Raw genomic sequence first — 8,586 nt, 5'->3', positions numbered from 1 at the left:
CCCCGTTTTCCCACCAACCTAGGCCCTCACCTTCCTCCTGTGGAACAGCCTTGCAACTGACTGTGAGGATCCCCTAAAACTCTTCTAGGCCCGAACTCTGATTCCTGTCAGAATGCATTTGAGGGCCTCCTTGCTCTTTTCCGAAATTCCCCAAGAAGTCCTTCCTACTGCTGCTGGGAGGGGCTCTGCATTACCGAGGACTTTTGGTTATGTGTGCTTCAGGCTCAGATTTGACTTAGTCTGTCCCTGGTCTATGGGAAAAGAACTGTCAAGATGAGATTTTTCCACAGCTCTGAAGGGAGAGGTGTCATCTGGTAGAAACAGCTTTGAAATGGTTTTAGATACATTCCTGAGTGCCAGGTTTGTGACAGGGCGTTACAGGACTAGAAGGTGTTCATCCTGAATCTGTGCAGACCAGATCTTCCTCCTCCAGGCTACACCTTGTACCGATCAAGGGCCAGACTCAGAGAAGGAACAATTGTGCTGCAGGAGGAAGGACGGCACAGGTGTCTGATGGACGTTTTGCGAAGCGTTTTTTGGAGGAGGTATCGGGAGAACCTCGGTTGCACAGAATTGGGCTAATCAGTCTTTGGTTCATAACACATTCTGATTGTCGGCTCTCAGCCTTTATGTTTGTTTTAGTAATAATAACATGTGCCAAGGCCAGTAATACACGCTGAATGCTTTTCCACACCTTTAGTTCACTTCATCCTCACAACTACCCCCAAAACATGCAGGATTCAAATGGCAGGAGAGGTACTGTGTCAAGTTCAAGTAAAGTTCCATTTCCAGGAATGTTTCCATTATACCTCAGCTGTCTCCAGGGAGGCATTCCTGAATTTCTTATTTTATTACTTCTAGTAATATACAATACATTTTCCATGTCCTGGGGCAGGATATTTTTTGAAATATTTCCTTGTTCTGACTACTCTTAAGTGCTGGCTTTCAACTTTCTCTGGCTCCATTTCTTGGCAGCTAGGACCTGGCTTCCTAGTGTGGAGGACACTCTGTGGCTGGTAAACAGGGCATCTGGGTCATAGGGCCCTAATAGGCAGGTCAGTAGGTCACATGCCAGTGCATGTCAGGGTAGAAAGGCCTTAGAGATACCAAAGCCAGAACAACAGAAGCCAGAACAACTCAGAGGTAACTCTGAGTCCTGAGTAATGGGGTGGGTTTGCTCTAGAACACTTGACATCTGAAATAGCATTCTGAGTGTGCACTGGTCTCCTGGGAAGTTTTCTGGGCCACTCACTTCCTCACTTCTGCTGGGCTGTGTTCCCAGATGAAAGAAGAAAGTTTGATTAAGTAATTGGCTAAGCTAATATCACTATTATGTGGTAGAGCTATGATTCAAATCCATTATACTCTGTCCATTCATGATGGTAATGCTTTGTTATTCATTTTCCATTGCCCCTGGGTCTTGGTTCAAGATCCTTCCCTTGGGGTCTCTGTGGTGTCCAGCATCCACTGTCTTTGAAAGTCTGCCAGCTAGGGTCTGTTTGGGGGTCTGACCAGTAAGGTCTGCTGGCATCCAGGACAAGTTTCCCCCATCCAAAGGACCCTGTAGCTGGGAATGGCTCTGGTACCTCTCTCATGGTGGCTGACTCGCCTCCTTGTGTCTAGTTGCAGGAATGGCATATGGGGACTGGCCTCCCATGAGAGGCTCACATCCAGTCTGCAGAAGTCTCTCTTCTGGCCATCTCGGCCGCCATTCAGATTGTGGAGATGATGGAGTCCCAGGCAGCCAACCTCAGAGCTGGGAGAGGCGGACAGAAACAGCTGAGAAGAAGTTGCCTCACTGTGAGAAGATGGCTTTGGAGTTCGGGAACCAGCCGGAGGGCAAGTGGGCTGTGCTGGGGACCCTGCTGCAGGAGTCCAGCCTGCTGCAGAGGCTGCTGGAGAACATGGAGAACCTGCTGAGAAATGGAACTTCTGGGTCCTGAGGCTGCCCCCGGGCAGCAATGGGGAGGCCCCCAAGGTACAGGAACTTGGTCGGGTGGAGAGGGCTTTTTTGGTTTCAGCAGCGTCCTTAGACTCATAGTGGAGGGAACGCTGCCATGTCAGCCAAAACTTGACCTTTTGGCTCTTTTTTTAATTTTTTATTTTTATTTATTTTTTAAAAGATTTTATTTATTTATTTGACAGAGAGAGACAGCGAGAGATGGAACACAAGCAAGGGGAGTAGGAGAGGGAGAAGCAGGCTTCCTGCCAAGCAGGGAGCCCAATGTGGGGCTCGATCCCAGGACCCTGGGATCATGACCTGAGCCAAAGGCAGACGCCTAACGGCTAAGCCACCCAGGCACCCCTTGGCTCTTTTTTTAAAAAAAAAAAAGATTATTTATTTTAGAGAGAAAGAGCATGGGGGTGAGTGAGGGAGAGGGACAGAGAATTCCAAGTGAACTCTGCACTGAACGTGGAGCCCAGTGCAGGGCTCGATCTCACCACCCCGAGATCATAACCTGAGCCGACACCAAAAGTCAGACACTTAACTGACTGCACCACCCAGGCGCCCCTGGATTTCTTGGCTCTTGATGCCAGTCACCGGTTGACTTTAAAAGGCTTGAAAAGTCTCAGAAGAGAAGTGTGAGACAGCAGAGATGGCTGCGTGGCAGATGGCGTGGGGCCGGTCGGGAGGGTTATGGTTGTGCTTGCTGCTCTAGAATGACCTCTGAGGGTGAGGCCTGGCTCAGGTAGGGGAAATCACAGAAGATATGTGTGAGCCTGGGAGAGGAGACGAGAACCCAGGAGCACTGATCCTGAATCCTTCTAGCCTCTGGTCCCTGCTTTTACCTGAAGCAGGTGTGCTGGAGATGAGGTTGCATTTGACTGATGGTTTGGCCAGCAATGCCCTCTGGCTTGCGCATGGGGAGAGGAGCCTGGAGCTGGTTTTAACTGTTCTCTGAAATGGCTGTGACTCACATTGGCGTGGGGGGACCTATCCTTCCAGGTGTCCCTGACAACAGAAGATGTGGCCATGTGACTCAGAGCAGGAGTGGGGCAGCCTGGAACACCAGCAGAAGGAGCTCCGCAAGCACATGAAAGGGAACCACAAGACTCTGATCTCCCTGGGTAAGAGGCTGGCTCCTGGGGGCTTCTAGGCCCAGAGTCCTTGACTTTATTCCTTTATTGAATCAAATGAGCCTCTTAGATTTGAGAACAGAAAGCACTTTGAGATCCTTTGATCAGCTGTCTTCAAGCAGGTAGAAGGTATCCTTAATTCCCATTTTTAGGTTTAATGACATGAAATTAAATGCAGGGAGGTTAAATGACTTGCCCAAGGTCTCATGGAGACTGACTGAATTGGCAGCCGCTCCTCACTATACTGCCCTTCCTATGACATCAGGGGCAGCTCTCACACACACACATCTTCTCTCCCCTTCCAGCCTGTTTATCTCTGTTGAGCTGAGGCTTCCCCTGATTTATATTTGCACTTCGAGGACTCACTGAGCTGTACTCTGCACACTGTGAGTTGTGCAGAAACTGCTGGGTGAAGGATATACTGTAGGCATTTTCGTAAGCATGCCCCAGGTCTAGAAAAGGAGGTTGAGTCCTGGAACAAGAAGTTCTTCAGGCTGTGGATTAAGAGCCAGGGCGTGTGCACTTGCGTGTTTGTGTAAGACATGATCTAACAGATTTCGTAGCTGCCACACCCCCATTCCATTTCAGCCTGCACACCCGAGTTCTCCCACTGCTTTGAGCAGCTCAGCACTTAGCTTTTTTGTCCACTTTCCCCAGTTGGGAGGCTGAGGCCCAGAGCAAGGTGCTTTCCTTCCCTTACCTGGCCACCAATTTTCCTATTCCAGAAGATGGTCCTGATGTGCTGCGAGACCACAGGAAGAGGGAGGATGCCAGGCTCTGGGGACGCAGGGGAGCATGTGGAAGGGAGGGCCGTGGTAGGCCTGCGCTGCAGGATGCACGGACTGACTGCTGACTTCCACGTGTGACTCACTCCCTGTCCTGGGCCTCAGCTTCCCCATCTGTCAAATTAGGTGGCTGGACTAGGTGGCTTTGGGTTTTTTGCTTTTCTTGGATTCCACTTTATCCCCTGTGGGGGCAGTAGGATGGGAGCCTTCCTCCTGGCTGGTCACCTACACTGCCTGCCTGGGGAGCACGGGGGAGCTCTGCTCCCCCCCAAACTCAGTGCTGTCCTCCACACATCTTGAAGGGAGGTGGATCCTACTCTAAACACCTGGCAGGCACCTTTTCCCTTCAAGGGTGAGCCGCGCCCCGTCACTGCCTTTATGGCAGACCAGGCCCCTTTTCCTCCCTCATAGACTGCGCCGCTGCCGAGCCCAAGCTCCGGAGCCCAGCGGAGAGGGGAGGCAGAGCAGGCAGCGGAGCAGGGTGAGAGCCCCCAGAGCCTGTCCCCTAGAGAGGAGTGCAGGCCCCGCATTCCACCGTCACCTGGGAAGGGCATTCTGGTGTCAGGAGTCCCCCCATGTGGAGAGACAGAGACAGGAGGGTGCAGTGAGCTGCTGTGAGGGCTAGACCCAGCGTCCCGGCGCCCAGGGAGTGCCTGTGCCACCTCCTGCACGGCCCGGGCCTTTGGGAAATGAGATGAATGATGAACAACAGTAGCTCAGTTACCATTACCACTCAGATGGTAGCAGTGTCTTCAACATGCAGTTTTCAAAGGCTTTTTTTTTAGGCGAGTAACCCTTTATTTGAATGACTGCTGGAAACTTGTAACACAGGGCAAAGCAGGACCACTGTGGTTGAAGCAGGGGACAGGTTCCCTCAGAACACAGGGTCCTGCCAAGACACCTCTTCCTTGCTTTCTAGACTCAGACATTTTATTTGGGAAGAAAGGCTTACTTTTGAAGCAAGTTCTTTGAGTGTTTGAATGCAGTCACATTGACCTCAGAGCTGAAAGAAGGCCGGTGTTGACTGGGGTGCTGAGTGACGTGTATAAGACAACCAAGGGCAGGCCTAGTAAGGGGGCTCCGGGCAGCAGGCTGAGGCAGTGAGCGGGAGGGCAGAGGGCCGGTAGCAGCACGGCTCCCCTGCTGTGAGTGCTCGAAGGGCAGGAGCCTGGGCAGCTGTTGTAGGGTGCCTGCGGCCACCAGGCTGGATCCCTGCGGCCAGGGTGGCAGGACTGGTTGCCCAAGGCAGGCACCACAGTTCTTGGCAGGTGCACAGCCAGCAGGGCCTGGCTGCCGTGCCCCCAGGCCAGAGGCCTCTAACCCCAGCTCAGCTTTGCCAGGGAGCTGGGGTTTGCTCCTGAGTAGGGCTCAGGTGAGCACTGGGAGGTGGAGGAATGATGTCCTCAGGGGACTTGGGGTCTGTCCTGTGGCCTGAGACATCCCTGCTGTTTTAACATTACTTTCTTGCCTTCTACCCTCTCTGTAAGCTTTTCCAGACTCAGCAAGAGAGAGCTCTGTTTCCTCCATCCCCCCACCCCCAGGGTTTGCTCCAGGAGCTGTTTGCGCCCTCTGCTGCAAACACGGGGGCCCCAGGGACAGTTTTATTTACTGGATGCTTCCACAGGCAGGCTCTTCCTCCTGGGGTCCTAGGGAAAGTGTAGATGTGGGTTCTCCTTCAGTAGGTCTGGGTGGGGTCTGGGTTTCAGCATGTTCCTCAAGGGACCTTGGGCAGGTCCATGTTTGAGAACCAGGGTTGGCGATCTCTGAACAGAGACTAACTAGCCTCTACCCTTTGAAAGTGTTGGCATTTTGACTCTGCAAGAGTATTCTTATAAGAGTACATTCCCATCATGAAATGTAAAAGGTGCAGATGAAGCTGAAGGGGTCTCTTGACCTGCCCCTCCCGAGGACCCCCATGTTGTCACTGTAGCGTACGACATCTCAGACTCCTCTCTTATGCATTTTCATACACGTGGGAACTGGAAAAATACAGGGTTGCAGAGACATAAATATCGTAGTGCGCATCTCACCTTGCAGCTTGTTGTTTTCACTTAACGATGTGGCTTAAGAACCTTTAGGAAAAGGTTCGGCACATTTTGATCTACTTCCGTCTCTGGGAGCCTGGGCTGGCTGCAGGATAGGAGCTTGGTGTCCAGCACCCGGATTCATCGTGGAGCCAGCCTGGTGTGTGGGACCCGGGCACGGGGGCCGGACTGGCCATTTCCCTGCATGACTGTTACAGGTGCCTCCAGGTACCGCAGAAAGGGACATGCTGAACCCTTGTCATCCTAGGGACAGAATCTGGCTCAGTGCTGCATGATGTGGGTAGCAGTTAGATATTGGTGGCCTGGAATGTTCTCCATTCGTTCATTGATTTAACAAGAATCGTGCCTACCCTGATGGCTGAGGCAGGAAGGAGGAGCAGTGATCATTCCCTATTCTGAAGTTGGCTCTTAGAGATTGGTGCCATTGGGGAGGTCACAGCCCTTGAAGGACATTGACTCATGCTCCCCGTGTTAATGTAGGATATGTGATTGGCTGCCAGGACAGGGATGGAGAAAACACAAAACAAAACAAAGTAATGAACCAGTGGCTTCAGCAAGATAGTGGTGAGTGCTGGCTCTCCCCTGACAGGCTCTTAGTGTCACAGACCCAGGCTCCTTCCAGCTTGTTGCTCTCCCCTTCCCAGGATGGGGCCTTGTCGCCATGGTTCTAGATGGCTCAGTACCGTCTGTAGTCTGTCAGAGGGAGGCAGGGAGGGGGCGGTGCTCTTTCCCTTTAAGGACAGCACGTGTATTTACTTCTTATTTAAGTAACGCATATTTAGTACTTACCATGTACTTTATCAGTATTGACCCACTGAAGCTTCATTGCAACCTTTCGTTTACTCGTGTTATAGATCAAGAGACCAAGGCGCAGAGTGGCTGAATAAATTGTCCCATTTCATGTAGCCGTAGGAGCAGAGCCTCTCACACCCTGTTGAGGAGAACCAGCCACACAACCACATTAGCTTGCAGCGGAGGCCTGGAAACATGGTCCTGTTTAGGTGGCCATGTGCTCAGCAAAAAATACCCCCAAATGTTCTGTGACTTGAAGGTGATCTGTGGTGTCGGAGGACAGCCTGAGAGCCTCTGTCGTAGCTCATGGCCTGTCACCTGTGGGCCGAGCTCTCCTGGCTCTCCTGACAACCTGCCCAGGGCTCTTTCCGCTGTGACACCTGTCTCTGTCCTCAGAAATCCCTAGTATAGGCGCACCTGGGAGATGTTGCGGGGTCGGTTCTAGACCACTGCAGTAAAGCTAATACTGCCGTAAAGCAGGTCCAAGGAATGTGTTGGTTTCTCAGTGTGTGGAAGTTCCATGCACACAACGCTGGGTCTGTGAGCTGTGCAATAGCATTGTGTCTAAAACGGCAACAGACATGCCTTCATTGAACGATACTTTATTGCTAGAATGTGCTAACTGCCATCCGAGCTTTCGGCGAGTCAGTCCTGCCGCAGCTGGAGGGTCTCGGCGGCGCTGCCGACCCATCAGGGTGCTGGGCGCTGGAGGCCGGCGCGGCCGTGCAGGTTCGTAAGACAGGCGTGCGGTTCGCCGCCTTGACGGCTCGTCCGTCACGGTTTCTCTGCCGCAGCCGGTGCTGCCGGGTGGCATTTTACCCGCAGCAGAACTGCCTTCAGAATTGGAGTCCGTCCTCCCGAGCCCTGCCGCTGCCTCATCGGCTGAGCTGCGGTCACCTTCTCGATCCTCGGTGGTCGTTTCAAGCATCGTCTCGGTGTCTCCGCCAGGATGAGCCGCATCCCAGGAAGCCCCTTGCTTGGCGCGGCCCGAAGCAGCGGCTCCTCGTCCGCTCATGTTCGGTCCGGACTCTGCAGCAGCTCCGTGCCGTCTTCGGGCTCCACTCCTGATTCTGTCCTCTGGCTGTTTCCACTTCCTCCACTGACATCTGAACCTTCATTTGTAAAAAGACAGAATCTGTGAAGCACAGTAAAGCAAAGTGCAATAAAATGAGATATGCTTGTACAGAAAATAAAAAATATGATGAATACAGGCTCTCCCAGAGTCCGGAACTTCTAGCAGCCTTGGTCCCCACTGCCCTGGCCCCCACTGCCCTGGCCCCTCTGGGACCCCGTGAGAACAGCCAAGGAAGCCAGGCACAGGGGCGAAGCCTAGCATCTGTGTTGGGTGGGAGGGTGACAGGAGGCAGGAAAGAGCTGAATAGCTGGGGGCAAAGGGAAGAAGGGCAGAGGGAGGTTCGTGGATGTGGTGGAAGGGAGGGTTAGAGATTACTGGGAGGATGCAGAACTTCAGAGTTCAAACTTCTGGAGGTGGGACAGTTTCTAGTGATGACCAGGTCCCAGCTGTGTCCTCTGGCCGAAGAGGAGTCAAGGTCAAGGCACTGAGGGACCAGGGATGGAGGCTCATCAGCATGGATGCAGAGATCACCAAGCATGACCAGAGCATGGAGGAGCAGAGGCCTAAGCCAGCAAGGCTGGTGAGGAAGCATCCTGGAGGGCACCCCGTCCCCCCCCCAGCCGCAGCATGAGGCTAGGAGGCAGGTTTCACAAGTGGGGAGTTCCCCCGTTTAAAGAGGAGGAGCCGTGCGTGGAAAGACAATGGAAGGACAACCAGATGGCCAGAAGGGAAACTCCAGGTGGGAGTCATGTCCCAGGAGTGAGAGGTATGTGTAGACTGACATGTAGCTTGACAAGCAGTCAGAGGAGAG

Source organism: Ursus americanus, chromosome 3 (assembly GCF_024610735.1).
Source record: "Ursus americanus isolate L20-20 chromosome 3, mUrsAme1.1.p, whole genome shotgun sequence".
NCBI lineage: Eukaryota > Metazoa > Chordata > Mammalia > Carnivora > Ursidae > Ursus > Ursus americanus.
Note: the sequence above shows the minus strand (reverse complement) of the source record.